Raw genomic sequence first — 10000 nt, 5'->3', positions numbered from 1 at the left:
GACAATGGAGTCCGCCAGTCGTGAGAGAGAGAGAGAGAGAGAGAGAGAGAGAGAGAGAGAGAGATAGGGAGAGCCTGGCTGCTGCTGTGAAGATTATTCAGCCGGCAGCATACCCCCATGATTATCGATCTCTTCATAACCAAACCTACCAGGGAAACAAACGTTTAATAAATGTACTGACAAATTTAGCATAAGGCTTTGAGATATGGGGACATTTTTCATAATGCAATTCTAGCTAGATTCATTGTGTAATTGAAATGATTGAAAGTAGGCTCTTTCTGAAATGCATACTCCTCCTGAGAAGGGAAGATTTGATGTAATAGACATTGATTGACAGGAGTGATGTTTCCCCATCAGGACAAGCTACTGAGATATTTTCATTGGAGCCTGTCAGGGTAGAGTTACATGACAGCAGGATGGAAGGACCTATTAAAGCACCAAACCACCATGCTTTTTTTTGTTGTCTAACCCTCACTGTGGGTCGCCTATCTGCAGTGAAACGCTATCCACAGATCTCCTTCTCTCTGCCTAAGAAAAAACTGCTCTTTGTCCGTTAGCTGTTAACGTAGGCTACCGTTACCCTGTTACGTTATACCGGCTGCTCTAACTTCACGGGTCCGGTCTCCAGTCTCTGCAGAGAGAGAGAGAGAGAGAGAGAGAGAAGACCGGTTCGGGGCTCGGTGACGGATCGGTTTCTCTCAGAGAAGCAAGGCGTGCGAAGCACCCGGCTGTAAACTGAGTCATGTTATAATGTGAACAGCATGTGATGGTTCTAGCTGGGTTCAGGTGATCTGTCTGTGAGTTGATGGTTTAAACACAGCGGTTGTAATTGCCAGCGCACACACACACACACACACACACACACACACACACACACACACACACACACAGCGTGAGTAGGGATGGGCATTTGAAATGCTTTGATTGTTCGAGTACTCAAATAAATAAAACATTTATCACAAGGCCTGCCTGCACAAGGAGAGAAAAAATAATGTACACATTTACTTTTTTTACTGACTTTGTAGTCCCCATGGGGAAATGATGTTGCAGTATCACGTACACATTTAAAGTGGTGTTTAAATACCAATTATCTATAGGTATTTACATCTATAGGTCTATACATCTATACATCTATAGGTACATTTATCTATAGGTCTATGCTAACAGTGCGCAACAAGTGCCTAATTCATCATAATAATTACAGAAAACAAATCCTCATCGCTAAACTCCCTCATTTATTGTATATTTAGTGAATAAAAAAGCTTAATGAATAAAAAAGCTTAAAAAGCTTGACTTAATTGTAACTGTAATATCAACTGGTTATATTATATTGTGGAACACAATCTTCAAAAAGTGGAGCTTGTAGAAACCTATTATCAGGACGCAGGATAAGAACAGATGCAGACAGTTTGAATAACAGATGTTTATTAACAAAACAGACGAACAACAGGTCAAGGGCAGGCAGAGGTCAGTAATCCAGAGCAGAGTCAGTTAGGTACAGTACGGAAGGCAGGCTCAGGGTCAGGGCAGGCAGAATGGTCAAAACCGGAAGAACTAGAAAACAGGGACTGGAGAGAACAGGAGTAGGGGGAAAAACTCGCTGTTTGGCTTGAYGAGACAAGACAAACTGGCAACAGACTAACAGAAAATACAGGTATAAATGCTCAGGGGATAATGGGGAAAATGGGCGACACCTGGAGGGGGTTGGAGACACGCACAAAAACAGGCGAAACAGAACAGGGTGTGACAGTAACTCCCCCTCTAGGGGTGCCAACCTGGCATCCTACTTGGGCACATACCTGGTTGATGGCAGTGGAATTCGGCGATGAGGGCTGGGTCCAGGATGTTCTTAGCGGGGGACCCAGCACCTGTTCTCTGGACCATAACCCTCCCAGTCAACCAGGTCCTGGAATCCCCTGACCCGAGGTCAAACATTCAGGAGGCGCCTCACCGTGTATGCCGGATGGTGGTCGATGAGACTGGGGACAGGGGTGGGCCTGGAAAGAGGAGACAAAGGGCTGTGAGGCAGAGGTTTAATCCTTGATACACGAAAAGTGGGATGTATACGGAGGGTGCAGGGCAACAGAAGACGAAAAGCAGAGGGGCTAAGAATCTTAGAGATGCGGAAAGGGCACATAAAACGGGGGGACAGTTTGCGGGAATCCAACCGTAGGGGCAGATCCCGAGTGGAAAGCCATACCCTCTGCCCGAGACGATACCGGGGTGCCGGGGTCCGGTGGCGGACCACCTGTCGTTGATACCTGGAGATGGTCTTGAGAAGAGCAGACCGGGCTCTCTTCCAGGTACGGCGACAGCGGCGGACAAATATCTGGGCCGAGGGTATGCTGACCTCTTGCTCAGGGAAGAGCGGGGGCTGACAACCCATCGAACACTTGAAAGGCGAGAGACTAGTGGCCCGAGTAGGAAAGGGTGTTGCGGGTGCATTCTACCCACACGAGTTGCTGTCTGCAGGTGGTGGTGTTGGCAGAGACGAGGCAACGAAGATTAGACTCCAGGTCCTGATTGACTCGCCAGAGGACAGGCTGGTCGACGACCCAATGAGTGCGCAGAACTCTTCCAGAACCGGGATGAGAACTGAGGACCACGATCGAAGACCATGTCCACCGGAAGTCCATGGATCCGGAAGACATGCTGCACCGTGAGCTGGGTCGTCTCCTTGGCTGAGGGTTGTTTGGGGAGGGAAATGAAATGTGCGTCTTTGGAAAAACTGTCCACCACCATAAGGATAGTGGTGTTGCCATCAGATGGAGGGAGACCAGTGACGAAGTCCAGGGATATATGTGACCAGGGACGGTGAGGGACAGGAGGTGATTGAAGGAGGCCAGCCGGAGCTTGCCGAGAAGTCTTATTCTGAGCACAGACAGTGCAGGCGGCGACGAATGCGAAGATGTAAAGACGTCAGGAACCATGTTGGGATTAATATGGGAGCTGTGGTGAAGCGGTGCTTTAGGTCCAGGAACGCCCGGTCAGCAGCTGGGGACCATGTGAACGGGACCTTGGGAGATGTGAGTGCTGAAAGGGGGGAAGCCAGGGTGCTGTAACCCCGGATAAAATGGCAGAAGAAATGGGCAAATCCCAGGAAACGTTGCAGCTGCACTCTGGACGTGGGTTGGGGCCAATTCACCACCGCGCTCACCTTTCCTGGATCCATCTGCACATTACCAGCAGCGATGATGTAACCAAGGAAGGAGATGGTGGAGCGATGGAATTCACATTTTTCTGCTTTAACTTCTCTAGGGTAGGGGGCAGCATTCGGAATTTTGGATGAAAAGCATGCCCAAATTAAACTGCCTGCTTCTCGGGCCCAGAAGATATGATATGCATATAACTGGTAGATTTGGATGGAAAACACTCTAAAGTTTCCAAAACTGTTAAAATGGTGTCTGTGAGTATAACAGAACTGATTTGGCAGGCGAAAACCCGAGAAAAATTCATTCAGGAAGTAGTTTTTTTTGTGGTTTGTAGTTTTCTATTCAATGCCATTACATTATCCATTGACTTAGGACGCAAATTGCAGTTCCTATGCCTTCCACTAGATGTCAACAGTCTTTAGAAATAGTTTCAGGCTTGTATTCTGAAAAATTTGGAAGTAAGAGCAGTCTGAATGAGTGGACCCTAAAGTGTCACAGAGCTTTTTCATGCGCACGGCCGAGAGAGTGCCTTTCTTGTTTACCTTTTATATTGACGACGTTATTGTCCGGTTGAAATATTATTGATTATTTAGGCTAAAAACAACCTGAGGATTTAATATTAATATCGTTTGACATGTTTCTATGAACTTTACGGATACAATTTGGTTTTTGGTCTGCCTGTTTTGACTGCGTTTGAGCCTGTGGATTACTGAAGAAAACGCGCGAACAAAACGAAGGTTTTTGGGTATAAAGAGACTTTATCGAACAAAAGGAACATTTATTGAGTAAATGAATGTCTGCTGAGTGCAACCATATGAAGATCATCAAACGTAAGGGATTAATTTTATCTCTATTTCTGACTTGTGTAACTCTTCTACTTGGCTGGTTACTGTTTGTAATGATTTGTCTGCTGGGCTATGTTCTCAAATAATCGTAAGGTATGCTTTCGCCGTAAAGCATTTTAAAAATCTGACACCGTGGTTGGATTCACAAGAAGTTAATCTTTAAACCTATGTAAAATATGTTTTGTTTTCTGAATTTTTATAATGAGTATTTCTGTATTTGAATTTGGCGCCCTGCAGTTTCACTGGCTGTTGAAGAGGTGGGACGCTACCGTCTCACGTACCCTAGAGAAGTTAACCTCTCTGGGATATGTGGGACGCTTGCGTCCCACTTGGCCAATAGCCAGGGAAAATGTAGAGCGCCAAATTCAAAAAAATTATATAAAATCTAACTTTCATTAAATCACACATATAAGATACCAAATTAAAGCTACACTCGTTGTGAATCCAGCCAACATATCAGATTTAAAAAAGGCTTTTCGGCGAAAGCATAAGATGCTATTATCTGATGATAGCACAACAGTAAACAAAGAGAGTGTAGCATATTTCAACCCTACAGGCGCAACACRAAACGCAGAAATAAAATATAAATCATGCCTTACCTTTGACGAGTTTCTTTTGTTGGCACTCCAATATGTCCCATAAACATCACAAATGGTCCTTTTGTTCGATTAATTCCGTCCATATATGTCCACAATGTCCATTTATTTGGCGCGTTTGATCCAGAAAAAAACAGCTTCCAATTTGAACAACGTCACTACAAAATATCTCAAAAATTACCTCTAAACTTTGCCAAAACATTTCAAACTACTTTTGTAATACAACTTAAGGTATTTGTAAACGTTAATAATCGATCAAATTGAAGATGGGTCTATCTGTTTTCAATACAGGATGACAACAAACTAACGATACTTTTCTAGTCTTGCGCAACTCTCAAACAGTACACATAACGTTACACTGATTCCAGATGGCCGTTCTTCTTCATTGCACAAAGGAATAACCTCAACCTATTTCCAAAGACTGCTGACATCCAGTGGAAGGGTTAGGAACTGCAAACAGGTTGATTCAAAATCTAGTATCCCAATGAAATTTCATTGAACAGACGGTGACCTCAAAAAAAAAAAATCTGAATGGTTGGTCCTCGGGGTTTTGCCTGCTACATAAGTTCTGTGATACTCACAGACATGATTCAAATAGTTTTAGAAACTTCAGAGTGTTTTCTATCCAAATCTACTAATAATATGCATATATTATATTCTGGGGATGAGTAGATTTAAGTTGAAATTGGGCACGCTATTTATCCAAAAGTGAAAATGCTGCCCCCTATCATAGAGAAGTTAACAAAAAGCTGGTTCTCCAGGAGACGTTGGGGGATTTGTCGGACGTGGAGAACGTGTTCTTGAGCTGAGCGGGAAAAGACAAAGATGTCGTCGAGGTAAACAAACACGAAATGCTTCATCATGTCGCAGAGAATGTCGTTAACTAGGGCCTGGAACACAGCAGGAGCGTTGATCAGACCGAATGGCATCACCAGGTTTTCGTAGTGTCCGCTAGCCGTGTTGAAGGCGGTCTTCCACTCGTCACCTTCCCATATCCACACCAGAAGGTAGGCGTTCTGCAGGTCCAACTTAGAGAAAATGGTGGCCCCCTGGAGCGGCTTGAAAGCCGAAGAGATGAGTGGTAACGGGTAGCGGTTCTTAACCTCACTAGGGTATGTGGGACGGTATGATGAGTAGATTTAAGTTGAAATTGGGCACGCTATTTATCCAAAAGTGAAATCAACAGCCAGTGAAACAGCCAGTGAAACTGCAGGGCGCCAAATTCAAAACAACAGAAATCCCTTAATTAAAATTCCTCAAACATACAAGTATTTTACACCATTTTAAAGATACACTTGTTGTAAATCCAGCCACACTGTCCGATTTCAAAAAGGCTTTACGACGAAAGCACACCAAACGATTATGTTAGGTCAGCACCAAGTCACAGAAAAACACAGCCATTTTTCCAGCCAAAGAGAGGAGTCACAAAAAGCAGAAATAGAGATAAAATTAATCACTAGCCTTTGATGATCTTCATCAGATGACACTCATAGGACTTCATGTTACACAATACATGGATGTTTTGTTCGGTAAAGTTCATATATATATATCCAAAAATCTCAGTTCTCAGCGCGTTATGTTCAGTAATGTTTTGCTTACAAAACATCCGGTGATTTTGCAGAGAGCCACATCAATTTACAGAAATACTCATAATAAACATTGATAAAGGATACAAGTGTTATGCATGGCATTTTAGATCCACTTCTCCTTAACTTCTCTGGGATAGGTGGGAACTCTCACGTGAACGCGCGTGGTCAGCTCATGCTATATATTCTAGCTTTTATGGCTGAGTAGCAGGCAGTTTAATTTGGGCACGCTTTTCATCCAAAATTCTGAATTCTGCCCCCTACCCTAGTGAAGTTAACCGTGATGTCATTAAGGCCCCGGTAGTCGATGCGCCGGCATAGGGTCGATGCGGAGGAAGCAAAGTGGCCCGGGCCTTGCTGAAAACCTCCTGGAGGTCCTGGTACTCCGCGGGAATGGCGGAGAGGTCCAAGGCTTCTTCCGAGCCCACAGGAACACATCCCGGGGCACTATCAGGACAGGAACACGTCCCGGGGCACTATCAGGACAGGAACACGTCCCGGGGCACTATCAGGACAGGAACACGTCCCGGGGCACTATCAGGACAGGAACACGTCCCGGGGCACTATCAGGACTCAGGATAAGACCCAGATAGTTCGATTCACAGATGTTTATTAATAAAACAGGGGGCAGGTGAACGACAGGTCAAGTTCCGAAAGTTTTCTAAACCGATGAACAATTCCACATTGAGTACTGCATGGTGATAAATTACAGCAATGACATCTGTTTGGTGAGAAGGCCTATGATGGATAAGACCCAGATAGTTCGATTCACAGATGTTTATTAATAAAACAGGGGGCAGGTGAACGACAGGTCAAGTTCCGAAAGTTATCTATACCAATGAACAATTCCACATTGAGTACTGCATGGTGATAAATTACAGCAATGACATCTGTTTGGTGAGAAGGCCTATGATGAAATTACGCTCTTTATCTTTATGAAACTAATGTTTTTGCATATATTATTTTCAGTGAGGAAACCTGTCTATATTTAAGGGGGCTATAGCCTAGGCTAACCAATTATAAATGGCACAAGCAGTTTGCAAAGTAGCCTAAGCGGGAAAATAAACTAAACACATCATTTGATTTTATGATAAAACTGTCGTCATTTGGCAAGGAATGTAGCTTGGGTATCCCATTTAGTTAGATACAATTTATTAGTAATTTATTTATGTAGGCCTAACGATAGCTTGTGTACACAATCAGTTAGATATGTTTTTATAGTCATTTATTTATGTAGGTAGTTTGTGTGGGCACTCAGCATGCGTGTGTGTAGGGAGCGGTTGGAACACAGTGAATGAGACACAATTTAGGGATAAGAGCTGTGTGATGCTTGGCTTCTTTTTAATTTTTTTATTATTTAAATATGATATATTATATTATTATTTATTTATTTAAAATTATATGCCCCGCTAATTAATGTTGTCATCAAGACAAAATTTCACATGCCCGTTCAGGCAGTCAGAAAGCACATTCCACTAAATAGTTTTACAGTATTTTTTTATTTTTTTAATCTCTGGTTAACTTCTTATGGCTGGGGGGCAGTATTGAGAAGCTTGGATGAATAAGGTGCCCAGAATAAACTGCCTGCTACTCAGAAGCTAAGATATGCATATTATTAGTAGATTTAGATAGAAAACACTGAAGTTTCTAAAACTGTTTGAATGATGTCTGTGAGTATAACATAATTCATATGGCAGGCAAAAACCTAAGAAAAAATCTAACCAGGGAGTGGGAAATCTGAGGTTTGTAGGTTTTCAAGTCTTTGCCTATCCAATATACAGTGTAAAATTTGGTCCGATTGCACTTCCTAAGGCTTCCACTAGATGCCAACAGTCTTTAGAACCTTGTTTCTGGCTTCTACTGTGAAGGGGGAGAGAATAAGAGCTGATTGAGTCAGGTGTCTGGCAGAATGCCATGAGCTCAGTCAGGCGCGCGCCCGTGAGAGTTAGCTGCGTTCCATTGCATTTCTAAAGACAAAGGAATTGTCCGGTTGGAACATTATTGAAGATTTATGTAAAAACATCCTAAAGATTGATTCTACACTACATTTGACATGTTTCTACGAACTGTAACGGAACTTTTTGACTTTTCGTCTGGACCTAGTGCTCGCGCCTCATGAATTTGGATTTGTGAACTAAACGTGCAAACAAAAATGAGGTATTTGGACATAAATTATGGACTTTATTGATGAACAAAAACAAACATTTATGTGGAACTGGGATTCCTGGAGTGCATTCTGATGAAGATCATCAAAGGTAAGTGAATATTTATAATGCTATTCTGACTTCTGTTGACTCCACAACATGCGGATATCTGTATGGCTTGTTTTGGTCTCGAGCGCTGTACTCAGATTATTGCATGGTTAGCTTTCCGTAAAGCTTTTTTGAAATCTGACACAGGGGTTGCATTAAGGAGAAGTTTACTATAATTCCATGCAAAACACTTGTATCTTTTATCAATGTTTATTATGAGTATTTCTGTAAATTGATGTGGCTCTCTGCAAAATCACCGGATGTTTTGGAGGCAAAACATTACTGAACATAACGTGCAATGTAAACTGAGATTTTGGATATAAATATGAACTTTATCGAACAAAACATCCATGTATTGTGTAACAAGAAGTCCTATGAGTGTCATCTGATGAAGATCATCAAAGGTTAGTGATTAATTTTATCTCTATTTCTGCTTTTTGTGACTCCTCTCTTTGGCTGGAAATGGCAGTGTTTTTCTGTGACTAGGTTCTGACCTAACATAATCGCATGGTGTGCTTTCGTCGTAAAGCCTTTTTGAAATCGGACAGTGTGGTGGGATTAACAGGACTTAACTACATCAGAGATCTCTGTGGTCTCTCTCCATCAGAGATCTATGTTGTCCTCTCCATCATAGATCTCTGTGGTCTCTCTCCATCAGAGATCTCTGTGGTCTCTCTCCATCAGAGATCTCTGTGGTCTCTCTCTATCAAAGATCTCTGTGATCTCTCTCTTCTCTATCAGAGATCTGTGTGGTCTCTCTCCATCAGAGATCTCTGTGATCTCTCTCTATCAGAGATCTGTGTGTCTCTCTCTATCAGAGATCTCTGTGATCTCTCTCTATCAGAGATCTGTGTGGTCTCTCTCTATCAGAGATCTCTGTGATCTCTCTCTATCAGAGATCTGTGTGGTCTCTCTCCATCAGAAATCTCTGTGGTCTCTCTCCATCAGTAGCCTGTAGAAATATTTACATTACTCTTAAAAAACCACTGTGTGTGTGTGTGTGTTTTGTGTGTGTGTGTGTGTGTGGTGTTTGTGTGTGAGTGCTTGAATGTGTGTGTGGTGATGCACATCTATTTACTGGCAGGCCCCCCCCACCCCCTCCCTCGGCTACAGGAAATTGCTCAATATTAATGGTGTTTACTACACAGCATGTACTCTATAAATCACCCTGCCTTAATATCCCCATTTCCGCCTCTTAGTTGCTCATAAGGCCTGTATTTCTCTATGTTTAGCTCAGCTCTCAGCAGACCAGACAGAGTTATTCTCTGTTGCTATCTCAGCTCTCAGCAGACCAGACCAGAGTTATTCCTCTGTTTTCATCTCAGCTCTCAGCAGACCAGACCAGAGTTATTCCTCGATGGTTATCTCAGCTCTCAGCAGACCAGACCAGAGTTATCCTCTGTTTCATCTCAGCTCTCAGCAGACAGACCAGATTATTCCTCTGTTGCTATCTCAGCCTCAGCAGACCAGGACCAGAGTTATTCTCCTATGGCTTATCGATCAGCTCTCAGCAGACCACGACCAGAGTTATTCCTCTGTTGTCATCTCAGCTCTCAATCTCTCTCTTTT

At 43.0% G+C, this 10000-nt stretch overlaps 1 protein-coding gene across 1 annotated transcript in view; it reads left to right on the top strand.

Moving 5' to 3' along the window:
• The window catches only part of LOC139025757 (protocadherin-16-like), a 38901-nt gene that overhangs the window by 1065 nt on the left and 27836 nt on the right, over positions 1–10000 (top strand). The window lies entirely within an intron of this gene.

This window comes from Salvelinus sp. IW2-2015, unplaced genomic scaffold (assembly GCF_002910315.2).
Source record: "Salvelinus sp. IW2-2015 unplaced genomic scaffold, ASM291031v2 Un_scaffold3230, whole genome shotgun sequence".
NCBI classification, from domain to species: domain Eukaryota; kingdom Metazoa; phylum Chordata; class Actinopteri; order Salmoniformes; family Salmonidae; genus Salvelinus; species Salvelinus sp. IW2-2015.
The sequence above is the reverse complement of the archived record's forward strand: the minus strand, read 5'-3'. Positions and strand labels throughout refer to the sequence as shown.